The sequence below is a fragment of the Ceratotherium simum genome, chromosome 17 (genome assembly GCF_057802395.1).
Source record: "Ceratotherium simum simum isolate JZ-2026a chromosome 17, ASM5780239v1, whole genome shotgun sequence".
Classification (NCBI taxonomy): Eukaryota; Metazoa; Chordata; class Mammalia; order Perissodactyla; family Rhinocerotidae; genus Ceratotherium; species Ceratotherium simum.
The window spans coordinates 58,725,756-58,747,680 of NC_141916.1; the positions used below are offsets into that span (position 1 = coordinate 58,725,756).

The following is a 21,925-nucleotide window of genomic DNA, read 5'->3' on the forward strand; positions in this document are numbered from 1 at the left end:
CAAGACTACCATACTCTCCCTCCTTCAGACACCAATTGAAAGCCCAGGTTGTTACCGGTGCTTCTGACCAATGGGCTACACGTTGGAGGTTCCAACAACCCCCTCCAACTCAGGATGCCAATCGCAAGTCCAGGTTGTTACCTGTATTTCTGACCAGCTGGCTATAGATTAGAGGTTCCCGTGACCCACTACTTGGGTTCAAGCAGCTCACAAGACTCAGAGAAAAATTTTACTAACTAGATTACTGGTTTATTATAAAAAGATATAACTGAGGAACAGCTAGATGGAAGAGATGCATAGGGCAAGTTATGGGGAAAGGGCACAGAGCTCCCATACCCTCTCCAGAAGCACCACTTTCCCCACAACTCCATGTGTTCACCAACCCGGAAGTTCTCCAGACCCCATCCTTTTGGGTTTTACGGAGGTTTCATTACACAGTGATGATTGAATAAATCATGGGCCATTGGCGATTGATTCAACATCCAGCCCCTCTCCCCTCCCCAGAGGTCAGGAGGCAGGACTGAAACTGCCAACCCTCTATTCCTGGTTGGTTCCCCTGGCATCCAGCCCCCATCATTAGGTGCTTCCCCAAAGTCACTTCATTAACATAAACCCAGTTGTGGCAGAAAGGGGTTGTTATGAATAACAAGACACCCATTTCAACTTTACAGTTTTGAAGTGATTTCAGGCATTTAGGACAAGAGACCAAATGTTATGACAAAAGATGCTCCCATTGCTCTTATGGCTGAGGAAATTCCAAGGGTTTTAGGAGCCATAAGCCAAGAACCTTGGATTAAGACCAAATATATATGAGAAATACATTTTGGCCATCTGAATGGGCAAATATATATTTCTTATAAATCACAATACACAGATACGCTAAGAATTGTCCAAATTCTGGATTCTTTTTGCTTAACAGTTCCTTCAATTTATCTCTGTCCTCTTGCATTTTACTATAACTGATAAGAAGAAATCAGGCCACACCTTCCACTCTTTGCTTAGAAATCTCTGCAGCTAAATATCCAAGTTTATCCCTTTTAACTTCTACTTTCCACAAAACACTCGAACACAATTTGGCCAAGTTCATTGTCACTTTATAATAAGGGTCACTTTTCCTCCGGTTTCTAATAACATGCTCCTCATTTCTGTCTGTTACCAGAATCACTTTTAACATCCATATTTCTACCAACAATCTCTCTTAAAGGCAATCTAGGCTTTTTCTAATGTGCACCTCAAAACTTTTCCATCCCCTACTTATTACCCAGTTCTAAAGCCATTTCCACATTTTTTTAGGGAAATGTTACAACAGCACCCCACTTCTCAGTACCAAAATCTGTATTAGTCTGGTAGGGCTGCCATAACAATATTACAGATGGGTAGCTTAAAAAACAGAAATTTACTTCTCACAGTTCTGGAGGCTGGACATCCATGATCAAGTTGTTGTTGGCAGCTTTGGTCGGCTTGCAGATGGCCACCTACCATCCCCAGCCCCTGGCAACCATCCTTCTACCTTCTGTTTCTATGAATTTGGCTATTCCAAGTAGCTCCTATAAATGGAATCATATAATATACAGTCTTTTTGTGACCGGGTTATTTCACCTGGCATAATGTCTTCAAGGTTCATCCATGTTGTAGCATGCATCAGAATTTCCTTCCTTTTTAAGGCTGAATAATGTTATTGAACCAGGTTCATTTTGTCTGTCACATGAAAAACCAATGACCGAGATGACAAGTTTGCAGCAGAGAAAGGGTTTATTCACAAGGCAGCCAAGTGAGGAGATGGGAGAACAAATCTCAAATCTGCCTCCCCAAAAATGAGGACTAGGCATATTTATGGGAAAAGGTGCAGGGTGGTCTGAAATGTGGGAATGGATGATTGGAGATAAGGAGAAGCACAGTCAAGCTTCACGGCTCTTCATAGGATGCATGTTCACAAAATGGTGGCATTAACAGGATCTGGGGGTGGAGTTTTTGGCTCCCTGATGTCAGGAGTTCACCTATCAGACACCTGCACAGGCGCAGTTGGTGGGTTGGTGATCTTGACTGGCCCAAACAGGACAAGGGTCAACTCTTAGTTCCTGAAAAACAACTCAGGCATCTGTTACCATGGTGACCAAGTGTCAGGGAGATGTTATCTATGAGGAACCTAGTGGGAGTTGGATAATATATTGCCTGTCTACTTGTCTTTGAAACATAAGCAGCACAGCTAACAATGAACAGGTGAATAAATAAAGACTACAATTAATAATTGCCAAAAAAACTTTAGTTACTAGCTATCTAATCATTAATAACTGTCCACCAGTTTCAATAATACAAATAATAGTTTTTCCATTTTGATGAAGTCCAGTTTTTCTATTGTTTTCTTTTGTCACTTGTGCTTTCTTACATGAAACCATTGCCTAATCCAAGGTCACAAAGATTTACACCTATGTTTTCTCTGAGTATTATAGTTTTAGCATTTACATTTAGGCCTATGATCCATTTTGAATTAATTTTTGTATATGTGAATTAGGGGTCCAATTTCATTCTTTTTTTTTTTTTTTTTTTTGTGAGGGAGATCAGCCCTGAGCTAACATCTGCCAATCCTCCTCTATTTTTATTATTTTTTTTGCTGAAGAAGACTGGCCCTGGGCTAACATCCATGCCCATCTTCCTCCACTTTATATTCGATGCTGCCACAGCATGGCTTGCCAAGCGGTGCGTCAGTGCGTGCCCAGGATCCAAACTGGCGAACCCCCGGCCGCTGCAATGAAGCGTGAGCACTTAACCACTTGCACCACCGGGCCGGCCCCCCAATTTCATTCTTTTGCATGTGGATATACAATTGTCCCAGCAGCTTTATTGAAAAAACTATTTCCCATTGAATCAATTGCCCATAAATGTATGGGTTATTTCTGAACTCTCAATTCTTTTCCACTGAGATATATGTCTATCATTATTCCAGTACCACACTATGTTGATTCCTGTAGTTTTGTAGTCAGTTTGAAAATTGGGAAGAATGAGTGTTTCAATTTTGTTCTTTTTCAAGATTGTCTTGGCTATTCTGAGTCCCTTGCATTTTCTTTCTTTTTTTTTTTTTTTAATTTTATTTATTTATTTTTACCCCAAAGCCCCAGTAGATAGTTGTATGTCATAGCTGCACATCCTTCTAGTTGCTGTATGTGGGACACGGCCTCAGCATGGCCGGAGAAGCGGTGCGTCGGCGTGCGCCCGGGATCCGAACCCGGGCCGCCAGTAGCAGAGCGCGCGCACTTAACCACTAAGCCACGGGGCCGGCCCCTCCCTTGCATTTTCATGTGAATTTTAGGATCAGCTTGTCAATTTCCACACACAAAAAAAGGCAGCTGAGATTTTGATAGGATTGCATAGAGTCTATAGAACAAAACAGGGGAGTACTGCCATTTTAATATTAAGTCTCTGCTACTATTTCTTGATGAACTACCTAGACAGATGATGATTTAGCTTCATTATAAACCCTGTACCTCGCTCATGTCTTCCTATCCTCTCAGTATAGCCTAATAATTCCTTGCTTCTCCATTGGTTAGTTTTCCTACTTCTAACAATACATTTCAACAACCATTTCTGGTTCTGCCAACTATACACACAATCTCTTGAATGCTTCTACCTTTACCTCTACCTTTCCTCCCTACATTCCACATCTAAAACTGTCAGCTATACTTTTACCTTTATATTGTCAACATTGATATAATTTATAAACTATGCTTTAACTATAGCAAGATTATCTATAATTTATTAATAGGTCAAGTCTAAAAGTTGAACGCCAGAAAACAGCATTTTCTAAGCTTTCTATCATAGTAATTAATTATTCAGTTGAATTCTCTCTTTTTCAGATTTCTCTCCCAGAACTCCTATCCTTCCATTCCAATCTGGCCTTGCTCTTGGGACTTTTCCTCACTGTTTTCCTGAATTAGATCTAATGATTCCTGGATATGATGTTGTCAGATACCTGTTTTCTACCTCATTTTCCTCAAGCACATCTTCAAGTAACTCTTTCAAAAAAGGGTACATAGGAGTTTAACTTAATGAGTCCCTGCATATCTGAAAATATTTTCATTCTGCTCTTTCACTTAATGATAATTCAGCTAGGTATAGAGGGTTTTTTTGAAAATTAAAAATTTTTTCTTAGAATTTGAAGTTCAAAAAACATTTCTCAGAAACTTGAAGGTCTTTGCCTGTTATCTTCTCATATCTAGTGTTGCTGTTAAGAATTCTAATGCTAGCCTGATTCTTGTTCTTTTATAGGTCACTTTTTTTTTTTCTCTTTGGAAATTTAGGACCTTCTCTTTATCTTTAGAGTTATAACATTTCACAAAGTTGTTTTTTCTTTGTTTTTGCTCTGCACTAGTGGATGCTTTCAGCTCTGGAAAATTTTCTTCCATTACTTTTAGGGTAATTTTCCATTATTTATTTACTTTATTTTCTCTTTCTTTTGTAATATTAGTCCTGTTGGATTAACTCTCTATTTCTCCTATATTTTCTCTTGCAATCTCCATCTCTTTGCATATTTCTTCTATTTTCTTTAAAATTTCATTGACTTTATGTTTCAACACTTCAAGTGAATTTATAATTTTAGCAATTTCTTATTTCTAATTTCAAGACCTACTTTTTATTTTTGGATTGCTAATTCATCTGAACATACTGTTCTTACTTCATAGATGTAATATAAGTCTGTAAGCATACTAATTAGTTCTTTTTTTCTTTTTCGGTGAGGACAATTAGCCCTGAGCTAACATCTACTGTCAATACTCCTCTTTTTGTTGAGGAAGATTGGCCCTGAGCTAACATCCGTGCCCATCTCCCTGTGGGATGCCTGCCATAGCATGGCTTGATAAGCAGTGCATGGGTCAGCAACCGGGATCTGAACCTGCAAACCCCGGCCCACCAAAGTGGAGCCCGCGAACCTAACCACTACACCACCCGGCTGGCCCCCAATTATTTCTTTTTAAGTTCTCTGAAGTTTCTCTTGTTTCCTCTGTGGTCACATTTTCTTTTTATCCTCCCCCTCCCCAACAAATTGGAGACTTCCCTTAAATATCTAATAATCCTTCGTGTCTGTTCATATTTAAGATGAGGTAGTTGGAATACTGATTAGGAATCTTGTGAACTTGGGAGGGTCTTTTGAACTTGCACAACTTCACTCTAGGGTAAGTGGGTAGGAAACTGGCTATTGTGCCAGAATGAAGAATGCTTTACTCTGAGTCATTAAACGCGCAAATAGCTGCCCAAGTCCTCCCCAGAGATTATAGAACTCTTGACTTTTAGCTTGGGATAACTGCCTAGCTATTGTAGCTGAGATATACAGAGGGTTCTGCTGTTCTGTATAGAAACCTTTATTTAGTCTCCGTGTTTTCAGCCCTGCTTCTCACTCTTGCTCTCTCTCTTGTCTGTGTCTCCAAATTTCAGTCTCCCTAAATCATCTCTGGCAGAGAGGGCCCCTTCCTTGGCTTCAGCACCTCCTACACCTATTCCACACTATGGTTCCTTCCATTTTGTTTAGTCAGACTGCACTCACTTTCTGTGAGTAAAATTTAAAAATAAATTATCTTTTGGTGGCCCCCTTCCCATTTTCTATTTTGTATGAGTGTGCATCATTTTTTTTAATTATCATTTTATTTGGGGGTCTCAGGAAGAAAAGGCAATGAATGTATGTGCTCAGTTAGCCAGCTTTAATGAAAAAAATCCTAAATGTAGGTTAAAAAAAAAGATATCTGAGGCAGAGTAGGAAATAAGAAAAAACAACCAGTGGAATGGCAAAAAAAGAAAAATTCTGAGTCTGTGATATTGACAGTATTCCTGTGTATATATAACTTAGTGCATAGCATCTCAAACTCTCCAGATCTACACATTTTAGGGATATGATGGATCTCAGACATCTAGTTCACACCTCATTTTACAGTTAAGAAAAGTAGGACCGAGAAGCAAAGTGATTTCCCCAAGGTCGCATAAGTAGAGAGTGGCAGAATGAAAACCAGAAAGATATGACTTGCACTTTATTATTTTTTTTACCTCACCACTCTGCTGGGGAGTAACAGGACCGGCACATCAGCGGCCAGATGAGAAAGATCCTGAAAAACAGTCAAAGAGGGATGGCTTTTCCTGGGCCAATAGCTAGATGCCCAAGAAAATGAAATATTTCAGGTTGCTTATTTGGGAGCCATACAGTCAGTCTCCTTCTCTGGCAGCAGCCTAACAATTGGTAGCCATATGTTGAATGTGCTGAAGGGGGCGACTGTACAGCAGGAAGGGGACCTGCAAGAATCCAAGTGTGTGGTGATCCTGGGCAGGATGAAACAGTAGAATTTGGTGAAGAATGAATGTGAATACTGAGGAGAGACGGGAAAATGTTAGTAGGATTATGAGGGAGCGTAAACTGGTTAATTGCGGTGGTGGAAAGTAGGGGTAAAATGATGACTCAATTCCTTTCAAGGGCATTTTAAATTATTTCAATGAACACTGGAGCGCTGGGAATAAATACAATTCACATCACTATTCCTTTCTTGGTTTAGAGATAGCTTATCGACATCCTTAATGGATGCAGTTACCCTCTTTGCATGGTTCCGACAAAAGAAAACCCGACTGCGATTCAGCACAAGAGAACTGGCTTGCCTGAAACAAGGTACCAGTTGCCTGGTAGACTTGCCTAGCTGTGGTGAGGACTCAGTAAGACACTGTAGCACCGCATTTGGCACATCGCAGGTACTGAACGTGCACATTAATTTCCGCCCACGCTCTCCTCTCCTGCGACAATCACTACAGAAGAACGACGCACACTGGCGTGGTTCTTCCACGACGCCTGAATTCTTTCCTTAGGGCCGTGTGGACAGCCCCGAGTACCTCAGATCATATTACTAGCTTCCGCGGCCAAAGCTAAGGGTGGGGAAAAATCCAACTTCCCTGGACAAAGGGTGCCCACTGCGGCCGCGGGCGCGCAGCCGGGAATGTACTGACAGCCTTAGAGCTAGCCCCGACGGCGGCGGCGGCCCCGGGGTTTGTCTAACGGCCCCGGGAGGGAGGGGGTGGGGCAGCTCTAAGGTCTGGGAAAGCGACGACTCCGCTCTTCGGGCCTGGCCCGTCCACTTCCTACGGCAAGCAGAAGGAGACAAGCGCCGCCTTGCCTCGCTCCCACCTACCGCCTCTTCCCGAGCCGGCTGCGGCTCTCCCCTCCCGCGGCCTCAGGGGCCGCGTGTGTGTGGGGGGGTGTGCGTGCGTCTGCCCCGTGCCCGTTACTCTGCTTCGGCGCGCGGCCACCGCCGGGACCCTGCGTCACCTCGCCGCTCTCCCCTAGGAGGCGCCGGATGCCAGCGGGCTGCCGAGCCGTACTCCCAGGAGGGTGCCAGAGACAGAGACTGCCCGGCCCGGAGGAGGCGGAGCTCGCGGCGCCTCGCGGCCGGGCCTGGGGGCGGTGCTAGGTGTCTCGCGCAGGGGGCGGGGCGCGGTGACGTCGGCGGGCGCCGGGGCCGTGCTGTGGCTGTGGTGGTGGGGGCGGCGGCGGCGCCCGGGCGGTAGCAGCAGCCGCGCTGAGGAGGGTGAGACGGCTGCGGTGGCGGCAGCTCGGAAGTCGGGTGGGCCCTAGAGCTTCCCGCCTTCGCAGGCGCTGAGGCTTTTGCCTTTTCTTCGCCTGCCTCTCCCTCACGGCCCTGGGTAGGGCAGGGCAGCGCGCCCCCGGGCAGGGGCGGAGCTGTAGGTGAGGCTTCGGCACCCCCTCCCCCTCCGCTCCCTGCCGGGGGGATGGGGAAGTCCGGGAGGGGCGGGCCCCACCCCAGCCCACCGGGGGGCTCCACCCGGCCGGGCTCCGGGTTTGGACGGGTGCTGTGGCGATAGATGTGGGGAACCCGGGGCGGGAGGTGGGAGACGGGGGCTCTGGGCGCTCGGAGAACCGAGCGGGGAAGGTTTATGAGGCGTGATGTTGCGGGCGAGGTAGTGGCGAGATGGAGGAATTGGGGAGCCATGAGGAGGTTGGGGTGCGGTCAGGGTAGATCTGGGTTTAGGTGATTGATGTAAAATGTTGAAAGAGGTGAGGATTCTTTTTTTTTTTTTCCCTCTGTGTAAATGGTAAGATAGGAGGTGAAGGGTTGTATTTCAAAAAGGTGAGCTGTGGATGTTGCCTTTGAGGCATTTGGAGAAGCGATTGCACTCGGTCTGACATTTCTACTTTAGGGTTTTGGTTATTTTTCTTTTTATCATCCTGGCGGGGGGTGGGTGGGTGAGTCCCGGGGGGAGGAGAATCTCTCTGTTTTTGGCTCGGAGTGGGTAAATTATGAGCGTGGATGGATTTGAAGTTTTAGACCCTTCAAGAAGAGTGATATCTTGGGTTGACAACTTCATTCTGGCAGCAACATAAAGGAATAGGTCCCGTTACACTTAGTTCCTTAAAGGTGTTATCTTCCAGTCTTTTTTCTGTACCTGAAAGGTCTCTTTATACCATCTCTTCTACTAGCTTTATTCTGGTCCCTTACGAGAAGGCCTGAGAATCAAGTGGTTGCTTTGGAAGACACATTTCTGAGTAATAGTTGCAGGTGGTTGTGGTTGACTGCTTTGGATAGATAAATGAACAATTTGAACAGTTCTGTCGAAGCCAATTATATGAAAAATGCTTAAATGTTTTAAAGCACTGCTGTCTTTTACAGCTTGTTTTTCAATAGACCTGATGTTAGACATTTTAAGTCTTCAGCACTTAATTATTTGAGATTATTTTTATTTCTCAATTGCAGATGTCTTTATTAGACACTTTAAAAATGAAGTGGAATAATTTTTTTTTTTTTTCTGGTAGACCTCTCAATTTCTGAGAAGTGTTCTTGGAGTCAAGGGCTTTTAAAATGCTCTTTAATAACATTTTTGGGGGCATGTGTCTGTCACTTCATAGGGAGATGTTACTACAGTAAACAGTGTTCAGTGTTCTTCACATCAGTGTTTCACAACTTAGCACATCAAATCAGAATCTTCTTTTCTGGACTCCTGCTCCCTATTAGGTTATACTATCTAATAATCACTGACCTTACCTATCAGTGTCATTTGAGCTATTTCTTGCTTAGAAAACAGGTCATGTAATGAACATGTATTATGTAATGGATGGAAGTAGGCATGACTCTCAATAATTCATTTATGGAGGAAGAGAAACCGTCATGAAATGGAATTTAAGCAGTGACTTTCCCAAGGCTTACTCAATTTATTTGGGAACATAGCCAGAGAAGTGCTTTCCTGTCACCCAAGAGAGAAATATACAGATGTGAGTGTCAGTAGTTGCAGATCATTGCCTTTTTTAACATGCCTACTTAATGAGCAGATTATTATCTTCTAGCAAATACTTCTGCTTGAAGAGACTTATAGGAAGCAGATGATGTAATAGCTATTAAGTGAGAAAGGGTGTGGTCCAATTTGTAATTATAAATAAAAGATTTAATTAGCTGTATTCAGACAGATCAAATTATAAGTTGGTACAATGAATAGTTTTGATTTGGGATTACTTTGATGGAAAAATTAAAGTTCATATGTCTAGTTTTGACTTTTAAATTTTACTGTGATTTAATTGGGTACACGAGACAAATTCGAACTAAGATACTGGGTGAAACTTGGTGCATATATTGCTAAAATGACATTTGCATGGCTGACTGTGGGATGTTATTCTTCTTGTAGGAATGAAATATATGATTTGAGGGAAAGTGTAAGGTAGAAGTGATCTATTTCTCTTTAGAATTTCTTATACCTAAAAAACCCGCTACTTTTTATTTTTCAAGAAATGTCACTTTTTAGTCGTTACTCTGATATCCTTGTTGAGTCTACTGAGGTGTTCCTTTTTTTAAATTACTAAATTAAGATAAATATGTCAGTCTGTTAATTCAACATTAATACTGAAAACAATTGAAGCTTCAAGGGCCGGCCCCGTGGCTTAGTGGTTAAGTGCTCGCGCTCCGATGCTGGCGGCCTGGGTTTGGATCCCGGGCGCGCACCGACGCACCGCTTCTCTGGCCATGCTGAGGCCGCGTCCCACATACAGCAACTAGAAGGATGTGCAACTATGACATACAACTATCTACTGGGGCTTTGGGGGAACAATAAATAAATAAAATTATAAAAAAAAAAAAAAACAACAATTGAAGCTTCTAGCAACAACTGCTCCTCCTCTACGATATGTTTATGCTTTTAGAACTAGTATAAGAGCTGTTAAATGTGTGTTTTACACATAGTGTATCAAAAATATTGATGGAGAAAGACCAGGAATGAAGTATTTTGGTTAATCAAATAATAACCAGTACATTGATTATCAATTTTAAGAGAAATATAATGTAATAAAGTAAACTTAGCATAAAGGTTATGTGGAATATGATTTTTTTTCTATGGCTCTTCAACATCTGAGCCTTAGGGCATTGATTCATTCATTTATTCATTCAACAGTAATTTATTATGGTTCCAAGTACTTTTTTAGACATTGGGGATACAGTAGTGAACAAAGTTGACAAAAATCCCCACCTTCATGGAACTTACCTTCTAGATACCTCTGGGGAAGTGAAGAGGAACCCAGCAAAGGAGAATGACAGGGGTCATTGAGTTAGCAGGAAAACCAGGGGCGTGTGATGTACTAGAAGTGAAGGAAAGGAAGTTTCAAGGAGGAGGGAATGATCAACTGTGTCATTGTTTAAAGATGTGTCGGAGTGTTGGGTAAGAGAGAATTCTGCTTGATTATAATGTCTAGTAACAGAGAAATGACTAAATGCTTTTCAGTGGGAGATGAGACAAATGTAAGAATCTTTCAGTTTTTTACTTCCCTGGAGTGATTTTTAAAAATATATTTCATTCTTTATTCTTTTCAGAACAAAATAGGCAGCCTGGGAATGTTTACTAGTATTAAGGAGAGATATGACTTGGTTGTTATTAATGTTATGTATACTTATTTTTTTAAAATCAGAAGATGTAAAAGAGTACACAGGGAAAAGTAAGTCTCTCCTGTCCCATCCAGTTATTCTTGAAGGCAGTCATTGTTTTCAATTTCTTGTTTTTCTTAACCAGTGAAATTTTTGCAATAATATGGTATTTAGCTATTTTAAAATGCCTAAATATAACAAGTATTTTATCTTCTAGGTATTTTTTTTGCATCTTTAATATTTGTTTTCATAATTTAATTCTAGCTACCTGTAGGTGTTTTGTTTTTGTTTTATAACAGCTTTATTGAGAGATAATTCACATACCATAAAATTCACCCATTTAAAGTGTACAATTCAGTTTTTTTGGTGCAACCATTGCCACAATCAATTTTAGAAAATTTTCATTGCCCCAAAAAGAGCCCCAAACCCATTAGCAGTTACTCCCCTGACCTTTGGTTTTTAAGTTTTGTTTTGCATATTGTGTGGGAAAAATGTTTGTGAAATACTTTTGTTACCAACTAAATGGCAATGAAGCCATTTAATGTGTACTATTAATATTCTCTCATTGAATTGAAGCATAAGTTTTTGTAAAAGTCAAATTAGATAATGTTTTATTTGGTTGAGTGAATAGTTGTGAAATGATTTAATTATCTAACCATCTTCTTTTTATTTTTCCTTCATTTATTAAGTAATTTTGAGTACCTTTTGTGTTCCAAGTTTTGGGCTAGGCCAGATGGAGTCCATGATAAATAAGGGACAGGGTCTCTTATTCTTAAGGAGTTTCATTCTAGTGGGAGAAGAGGAAAAGTTAACAGGAGTTTGTGGTCTGCGGTGATAAGTGCTTTAATAGGTAACATACAGCATTCTGCATCAGCTCATAGGATAGATCCCTAAACTGGATTGTGGGAAGATCTAAGATGAGATCTTAAGGATAAGCAGGATTTGGCCAAATGAAAAGGATGCAAGCAGAGGAAACAGCATGTGCAGAACCCAAAGGCAAGAAAGCTGTAGGGCAAATTGAGTGATCTGAAAATAGTTTGGTCTGGCTGGAATGTTGAGTGCTAGCATGAGGTGTTGGTCTCACTCCTCCTTTTTGTTAAAAAGTGTGCCTTAAAAAGGCAAAATAATTACATTATTAATGTGCTTACACTCTCTACAGATTGCTGTCACTTCCTAGCAGTATAACTTTGAGTAAGTTACTTTATTGTCTAAAACTCAGTTTATTCTCATTTTAAGGATGAGGAAGTTATAGTCCCACTTCATGTGATTGTTCTGAAGAATAAATGAGATAATACTCATAAAGCTTTTAATAAAGTCCTTAGACTATAGTAATAACTCAATAAAAATCAGCTGCACTGATGATGACAATAGGGTGATAGTGATGGTGATTATGATGTTGGTGATGATGATGCCTGATGTATGGAATTCCTTAGGATGTTATGGAGCCCCAGAGAGTTCTCAGGAGACTGGAGGATGACACCTGTCATTTTAATTTTTTTCTGGGAGGAAGGAAGTGAGTACTAAAAACCTTAGACCAGCACTGTCCGATAGAAGTTTCTGTGATGGTAGAAATGTTCTCAATCGTCACCATCCAATACAGTAGCCACTAGTCACATGTGCCTATTGAACACTTGAAATGTGGGTGGTGTGACTGAGTAACTGGATTGTTAATTTTACTAAAATTAATTTAGGGGCTGGCCTGGTGGCGCAAGTAGTTAAGTGCGCGCGCTCTGCTGCGGCAGCCCCGGGGTTTGCTGGTTTGGATCCCGGGCACTGCTTGGCAAGCCATGCTCTGGCGGCGTCCCATATAAAGTGGAGGAACATGGGCACGGATGTTGGCCCAGGGCCAGTCTTCCTCAGCAAAAAAAGAGGAGGATTGGCAGATGTTAGCACAGGGCTGATCTCCTCACAAAAAAAAAAAAAAATTAAATTAAATTAAATACCCACTGTGACTAGTGGCTATTGTATTGGACAGCACAGGTATGCATTTATAGATTGATGAATCTAATATTGAATTCTGGCAATGTTTTAGAATAGATTATTTGAAAGGTAGTTTTAGAAGCCTTGTCAAGGAAAGTAGTGATCACAGCATGGGTTCACTAGGTCCCATTAGACAATAATTCTAGTTTCCTAGAATTGACATGGTTCCTAGACTGATAAATAAAGGAAATGTGGTAGTTATAATGTATCTAGACTTCAGCTAGATCTTTTCATGCCGTCTTTGTGGAAAATATGAAAAAATAAGTCCTAGATTTTATGAGAACAGGGACTATCTGTCGTGTGTTCTCTACTGAGCAAATACTAGATACTTAATAAGTATTTGATGAATGAATGGATAATAATACAATTAAGTGAATTCACAACTGAGTGTGAATGGCTATACCCAGAGAATAGAGAGTTGCTTACTGAGGATGATACCTTTGAGGAACTGGTGTTAGATGACTCATCCATGTGTGTATTGAAATGACCCAGGAGTGGTAGCATAGAAGATAGTGGCAGTGGGAACTAGTTGCCAGTATAGCCTCACTGAGCGTGGAGGATGTCCAGGTGGTCATTAGCTGATAGTGAAGAGGTGGAGGTAGAAGATTATTGTTGAATAGCACGAGAATCAGAGTAACAAGGATTTTACGTTAGGGTTCAGGAATAATGGTCTGGAGGTGGCACTGAAACAAAGAAGGGTACCAGCCTCATTTCCCAGTATTGGATGTGGAGTGTGAGAGACTTAATAGCCTCCACTTTAAAGGGCTGCATGGGAAGAGGTGTCCTGGCAAAGCCAGTTTTCAGCCAAGGTGGAGAGGTAGTAAGAACTTTTGGATGAGTTTCTTGATAATAGAATGGAGTTCCTTGAGAGTGTGTTTTTTCCGTCCTATAGGCTTCTTATTTTCGTCACTTAAACTTTAAAAAGTCTCTCATCTTAACAAAAAACTCTTCTCCAATTTCATACTTTCTCTGACTCTTGCTCTCTGCTTTACAGCCAGACTTTTTTGAAAGAGTTGTCTACATTTGCTATACATCTCCATTTCTTCACCTGTAATTTTTTTATCAACCCATTTCTGTCTTGTGCTGTCTCCGTAGTTTCACTGAATCTGTTTTGCTGCGATTATTAATGTCTTTAAAGCCAATGGCTATTTTTCTGTCCTCTTTTTTAACCTCGTAGCAGCTGTACTACATGTCTATTGATATGTAACAAATTACCCCCAAGCTTAAAACAAGAAACATGTACTGTTTCACGATTTCTGGGAGTCAGACATCTGAATGTGATGTGTCTGATTCAGGGTCACTCATAAGACTGCAATTAAATGTTGCCTAGGACTACAGTCACCTCAAAGCTTGACTGGGGGAGGGTCTGCTTCCAAACTCACTCATGTGGCCTGAGGTCCTTGTTGGTTGTTTGCTGAAGAAATCAGTCTCTGTGCCATTTGAGTTTCTGTGTAGGATAACCTGCCAGCCTTGGTGGTCTAGCGCTTAGGATTCCATGCTCTCACTGCCGAGGCCCGGATTCATTTCCCGTTCAGGGAACCATACCACCCGTCTATCAGTTGTCATACTATGACGACTGCAGTACTGCTGTGATGCTGAAAGCTCTGCCACTGGTATTTCAAATACCAGCACGGTCACCCACGGTGGACAGGTTTCAGTGGAGCTTCCAGACTAAGACAGACTAGGAAGAAGGACCTGGCCACCTACTTCTGAAAAAATTGGCCGTGAAAACCCTTTGAATAGTAGTGGAACACCAGCTGCTATACTGCCAGAAGGTGAGGGTTCCACTCTCCTGTACACAGGGTCACTAGGAATCGGAATCGACTCTACTGGCACTAACAACAAAAATAGGACTCCCAACACGGCACCTTGCTTCTTCTTGATTGAGAGCTCTGTGGAGGAGGAAGGGAGATATTAGCCAGAGTCTTTTTGTAACCTAATCTCGGAAATGATATTCTATCGCTTTTGCCGTATTCTGTTCATTTAGAAGGGAGTCACTAGGTCCAACACACGCAAGGTGGAATTCCATAAGAACATGAGTTCTACTAGGAGGCAGAGATCATTCAGAGCTGTTTTCAAGATTGCCTACCACAGCAGCGTTTGACAGAGTTGGTTTCTCCTTCTTCTGTAAAACTCTGACTTCTTTTGCGATCTTCAGATCATGCTTCTATTTTTCTTCCTGGTTCTCTGGGCTCTCTTTCTCGGTCACCTTTGTTGATCTTTCTGTACCCATTCATTAAATGTTTGAATTTCTATGGATGATCTCATCTGCTGTTTCATTTTTCATCTGTATGCTGAGTATTCATTTTTCTGTCTTCAGCTTTTACCTCTCCCCTGAGTCTAAGGACCATTGTTACTCAATATTTTCATTTGGATGCCACTTAAACTCAGCACGTCCAAACTAAATGTGTGATTCCTGCTCTTCTCTGGTGTTCCTTAATTCATTAAATAACACTACCAGTTGCTCCAGCCAGAAATATGTGTAGTGTTCTTGATTTCTCCCACTCTTCCACCTTCCATTTTACTATTCCCTGTTAATTTTGTAAAAGTAATGCTGTCCAGTGATGGTGTGAATGTTTTTGTGAGGTAGTGCATCCCCTGTCAGGTTCCAAACATTGATTGAATGTTTGCTAGGTGATTTTAAGACTGTACCTGCCAGTCTTGAGATACTGTGTTGGTAGCTGTTGAAGGTTTTTAATTAGGAGACACATGATCAGAGCTGTGCTTTAGAGATATAGCAACTCTTGAACACATTAAAAAAAAAGTCTTTATTTTGTAGAGCAGTTTAGGTTCACAGCAAAATTGAGTGAAAGGTGCAGAGATTTCTCATAGACCCCCTGCCCCCACACATGCATAGCCTCTCCCATTATCAACATCTGCTACTAGGTGGTACATTTATTATAATTGATGAACCTTCATTAACACATCATTATCACCCAAAGTCCATATGAACTCTCATTTTTAGTGGTTCATCAAGAATGAAACTAAACCTTGTATTCCCTTTAATTTTCTTTATTATGGTGTGCTCTGTGATGAATAGGCAGTGATTTTCATCTGACAGGCCCTTCATGTATATATATATATATTTCATTTTCTCCATATTTTATTATTTTTCTTTTTTGTTTGAAAGTCCTTGTGTGGAAATTAGATAACTAATGGAAAAAACTTGTCTAACTTCAGTTGAACATCACTGAAATTGTGAAAACATTTCAAGAAATAAAAGTTTGGACCTTAAACATAATTTTATATAACTTTTTTTTTTTTTTTTGGCGAGGAAGATTAGCCCTGAGCTAACATCTGTTGCCAGTCCTCCTCTTTTTGCTGAGGAAGATTGGCCCTGGGCTAACATCTGTGCCCATCTTCCTCTTTTTTATATGTGGGACGCCTGCCACAGCATGGCTTGGTAAGCTTTGAGTAGGTCCACGCCCAGGATCTGAACCTGGGAACCCTGGGCCGCTGAAGTGGAGCGTGCAAACTTAACCACTACGCCACAGGACCGGCCCCTTATATAACTTATTGGTTGAAGGAATTAGTTCCTCTTTGAAGCTCTTCTTGAATATAACACACATATAGAAAATATATAAAACAAATGTATAGGTTAACAACTTATGAAACAAACACTTACATAACCATCATGTAGGTCAAACATTAGGACCTTGCCAGCATTCCAGAAACTTTCTTTGCCCCTTCCCAGTCACAACCCACTCCTTCCCCCAAAAAGGTAACTACTGTCCTGACTTTTATGAGAATCATTTTCTTGCTTTTCTTTTATAAACCCATAGTTTAGTTTTGCCTGGTTTCCAGCTTTATGTACATGAAATCATATTGTAAAGATCTTTTTGTGTTTTGCTTCTTTGACTCAACATTTTGTTTGTGAAATTTAAGATTTGTTGTGTGTAGCTGTAGTTTGTTCATTTTCATTGCTAAATAGTATTCCATTGTATAAATACACCGCTATTTACCCATTATTTCATGATGGGTATTTAGGTTGTTTCCAGTTTTGGGACATTATGAATTATGCCGCTATGACCATTCTTGTACAAGAGTTTTGGTGCATATGTTTCTGATGCCTTCATAGCCGGGAGTGAAAGTGCTGCATGATAGAGTATGCATATGTTTAATTTTAGTAGATAATTTCCAAACCATTTTCTTATGTTATTGTACAAACTTACATGCCCCAAAGTAGTATTTGAGACTTCTTTTTGTTGTATATCCTTGCCAATACTTGATATTGTCAGTGTTATTAATTCAGCCATTCTGGTGAAATTATTTATACTTCAAGGATACTTCATTTATACTATTTATAGTAGTATCTCATGGTTTTAGTTTGCTTTCACTGGTTACTAATGAAGTTAAATATCTTTATGTCTTTTGGTCATTTGGAAAACCTTTTGTGAAGTGATTATTCAAATATCTTGCTCAATTTTCTGTTTGTCTTTCTTGTTAATTGACTTATAGGAGTTACTGATATATTTTGAATATGAGCCCTTTGTTGGTTATTTGTGTTACAAATATTTCCATTCTAATCTGTGGCTTGCCATTTTGCTCTTGTAATGGTGTCTTTTGAAGAACAGGATTCTTAATTTTAGTGTAGTCCAATTAATGTTTTGCTGTGTGGTTAGTTCTCTCTCTGTTTTTTGTTTTTTTTTTTTAATCTGTGAGGAAGATTAGCCCTGAGCTAACATCCGATGCCAGTCCTCCTCTTTTTGCTGAGGAAGGTTGGCCCTGGGCTAACATCTGTGCCCATCTTCCTCTACTTTATATGGGATGCTGCCACAGCATGACTTGAGAAGTGGTGTGTCTGTGCGTGCCTGGGATCTGAACCTGTGAAACCCGGGCCGCCGAAGTGGAGCGCGTGCACTTAACCTCTACGCCACTGGGCCAGCCCCTATGCTTAGTGCTATTTATGTCCTGTTTAAGAAATCTTTCCTTCCCTGAGGGCATGAAATTACTCTCTTTTATTATTTTACAGAAGTGTCATTGCTATACCTTTTTCATATAGCTCTGTGATCTGCCTATGATTGATTTGTGTATGCTGTGAGGTAGAAGATGAGTTTTGTTTTTTCACCATATGGGTAGGTGATTTCTCAGCACCATTTACTGACAATTCCTTTGTTTTCTTCAACTGCTTTGTATAAGTTAAGGCTCTCTATGCTGTTCCACTGGTTTCTCAATCTTGGTCCAGTGCCAGACTGTCTTAGTTATTGTAGCTTTGTAGTAAGCTTAATGCCTGGTAGAGTAAGTGCTTCCATCCTTGTTTTTTTGCAAAAATGTCTTCTTTGACATTCAATGTCTGTCAGTGACTGTCATGGTCAGTAATCAAGACAGTGTAATATCAGCATAGGGATGGATATATGCATCAGTGGAATGGAATAGAGAGTCCAGAAATAAACTGACACATTTATGGTTAATTGATTTTCAACAAAGGTGCCAAGGTAATTCAATAGAGGGAAAGGTAGTTTTTTCAACGAAAGGTACTACAATAATTGGATATCAATGTGCAAAAAAATGAACTTAAAACCTTACCTCATAGGAAAAAATCTTTGCGACCTGGGGTTAGGAAAGGATTTCTTAGATATGACACTGAAGGCTTGACTCATAAAAGAAAAATATTGATAAATTGGCCTTTATCAGAATTAAAAAGTTTTGCTTTTTATTTATTTATTTTTATTTTTTTTGCAGATCAAGATTTGCCCTGAGCTAAATCTGTTGCCAGTCTTCCTCTTTTTTTCCTCCCTCCCCAAAGCCCCGGTGCATGGTTGTATATCCTAGTTGTAAGTCCTTCTAGTTCTTCTGTGTGAGCCACCGCCACAGCGTGGCAACTGATAGATGGGTGGTGTGGTTCTGCAGCTGGGAGATGAACTTGGGCAGCTGAAGTGATGAGAGTGCCGAACTTCAACCGCTAGGCTATCAGGGCTGGCTCAAAAAGTTTTGTTTTTTGAAAGAATCCATTAAGAAAATAAAAAAGACAAACCACAGAATGGGAGAAAATATTTGCAAATCATATATCTGATAAAGGATTTGCATCCAGAATATCTAAAGACATCTTACAACTAAATAAGATGCAAATAGCCTCCTGCAAAATGGGCAAAAGATTTGAATAGGCATTTCACCAAAGAAGATAAACTGGTGATAATAAGCCCTTGAAAAAGATACTCACCATCATTAGTCATTAGGGAAATGCGAATTAAAACCACAGTGTGATACCAGTACACATGCACTAGAATGGCTAAAATCAAAAGATTGAAATACCAAGTGTTTGCAAGGATGTGGAGAAACTGAGACTTTAGTACATTGTTGGTGGGAATGTTAAATGTTACAGCCATTTTGCAAAACAGTCTGGTAGTTTCTTAAATTAAACATATATTTACTGTATGTCCTCAACCATCTGACTTTATTTAGATATCTACCCAAGAGAAAAGAAAACATATGTTGAGACAAGACTTGTATGCAGATATTCATAGCAGCATTATTCATAATAGCAAAAGCTAGAAGCAGTTGAAAGGCATCAGCTGGCGAGTTCATAAACAAAATATAGAATGTTCATGCAATGGAATACTACTGAGCAATAAAAAGGAACTACTGATAAATTTAACAACATAAATGAAACTCAGAAATGTTTTGCCAAGTGAAAAAGCTGCCAGTTTATAATTTTACTTACATGGAATTTTTAGAAAAGATAAATCAGTGGTTGCTGGGCCTAGAGGTGGGAGTGAGGATTAATTGCAGATGTACATAATGGAGCTTATTGAGATGATGGAAGGGTTCTAAAACTGGATTGTGGTGATGGTTGCACAACTGCGTAAATTTAATAAAACTCATCAAATTGTACATTTAAAGTGGATGAGTTTTATGGTATGTAAATTATGACTTAATAAAGCTGTTTAAAAAAAACAATGTTTTGGTTATTCTTGGTCTTGTATTTCCATATACATTTTAGAATCAGTTTGTCAAGTTAAAAAGAAATTACGTTGGGGGTATGGCCCTGTAATGTAGTGGTTAAGTTTGGTGCACTCTGCTTTGGCAGCCCTGGGTCAGGGGTTCGGATCCCAGGTGCAGACCTACGGATCCCAGGGACAGACTACACCACTCGTCAGCCGTGCTGTGGCAGTGACCCACATACAAAATAGGGGAAGATTGGCACAGATGTTAGCTCAGGGCTAATGTTCCTCAAGCAGAAAAAGAGGAGGATTGGCAACGGATGTTAGCTTAGGGTGACTCTTCCTCAGCAAATAAAAAAGAAATTATGTCGGGATCCTGATTGAAATTACATTGCATTTATAGATTAATTTGGGTAAAATTACTTGTTGATAATATAATATTTAATCATTGAATATGGTATTTCCATTTATTTATGTTTTTTTGATCTCAGTAATGATTTATAGTTTTCTGTGCAATATTCTTACACATCTTTTGTAGATTTAGTCCTAGGTATTTGATGATATTATAAATGGGATTTTATTTATTTATTTTTTTCCCCCAAAGCCCTAGTAGATAGTTGTATGTCATAACTGCACGTCCTTCTAGTTGCTGTATGTGGGATGCGGCCTCAGCACAGCCGGAGAAGCAGTGCATCGGTGCGTGCCCGGCATCCGAACCCGGGCCGCCAGCAGCAGAGCGCGTGCACTTAACCGCTAAGCCATGGGGCCGGCCTATAAATGGGATTTTAAAATAAATTTTATTTTCTATTTGTTGTTGGTATATGGAATAAAATTGAATTTGAATATTGACTTTGTGTTTTCCCAAAATCTTATGTATTCTAATAATTTTATCTATAGATTCTCTTGGGTTTCCTACTTATATAATCATGTCATTTGTGCATAATTACTGTTTTGTATTTTTCCTTGCAATTCTGACACCTTTTTCTTGCCTTACTTTTGGCTAGGATCTCTGGCTTGTGGTTGAATAGAGTGGTGATAGGAGACATCCTTGTTATTTTCCCATCTCAAAGGGAAATTGATGCACTTTTCACTATTAAGTATGTTATGGCCAAGCACACACACACACAAGACAAGGCAAGGCCAAGGCATAGGCCTGACTGGTTTGACTGATATACATACAATGAGCCCTTTAGATTTAGGCAGTTTATCACTTAGATGGGCAATGGAAAGACAAATAAGCCAAAGGTGCCAGCTCCCTGTGACCCTTGTCCCATAACCAAAAAGGATAACACCAAAACGAAAACATTGCTGATGACTACAGTGTGAGCTGTGAGATACCCTGTTGATGAGGAGCCTATTCTAATTTGCTGCTAAGGGGTTTCATATTCTGCAACTCTGTTCTGAGATGAGCAAGGCTGATTCTGATGCTTCATTGTAATCCAGACAGTGATGGATTCATGACAGCCTCTAAGGGAGATAGGGAAGCGGTGGGAAATGGCCTGGTAGCGGATTCTTATAGGCCTCCCATCCTCTCCTGTTCTAGGGGAATCAAATAAACTGCAGGTCACTACATGTGGAACAGCAGAGCCATTCCCCTACAGATACTTGTTATTTGCTTTTGCACGTATCCTTTATTAGATTAAGCAAATTTCCTTCTATTCCTGATTTGTTAAGATTTTTAATCATTAATAAATGTTAAAGTCTACCTGATGCATTTTCATATCCATTGAGACAATCAGGTTTTTTTTTTTTCTTTTAACCTGTTAATGTGGCTAATTGCATGGATTTTCAAATTCATTTCTACTGGTTAAAGAACTTCTTAGCATTTTTTTCTTTTAAAAGCTTTCATTTATTTGAAAAAAATTGATAGAGACTTTCTTCTCTCTGGCTGCCTGTTTTATTTTCACCTTGTGTATATATATAATTTTCTCCTTGTATGTATAGAATTTACTGTTGCTGACCTTTTCAAGGAAGAAAGACTAATTTGAAGTTATGATTAATCAATATGAAGTATTAAAGATCTAAGAGACTCATAGGATTTCTTCTGAAACAAGAAGTAGCTATGTTTTACATCTTTTTGAGTACATTCCTTCCGATCGTTTAGGATACATCCTTTCAGATGCTACACAGGTGACTTCTACCTTCATGGGAATATTCATTCACTTTCATTAGTGGCAGGTAATT

At 40.2% G+C, this 21,925-nt stretch overlaps 1 protein-coding gene across 12 annotated transcripts in view; it reads left to right on the forward strand.

Annotated features, from left to right (window-relative positions):
- The first annotated feature begins 7,525 nt into the window (after nt 1–7,525).
- The window catches only part of ERC1 (ELKS/RAB6-interacting/CAST family member 1), a 567,884-nt gene continuing 553,484 nt past the window's right edge, over nt 7,526–21,925 (forward strand). For 11 of the 12 annotated variants that reach the window (XM_087442946.1, XM_014793927.2, XM_087442950.1 and 8 more), the window contains exon 1: nt 7,554–7,705. The gene's annotated coding sequence lies outside the window, so the exon portion shown is untranslated. The other variant, XM_087442948.1, reaches the window with a different exon arrangement.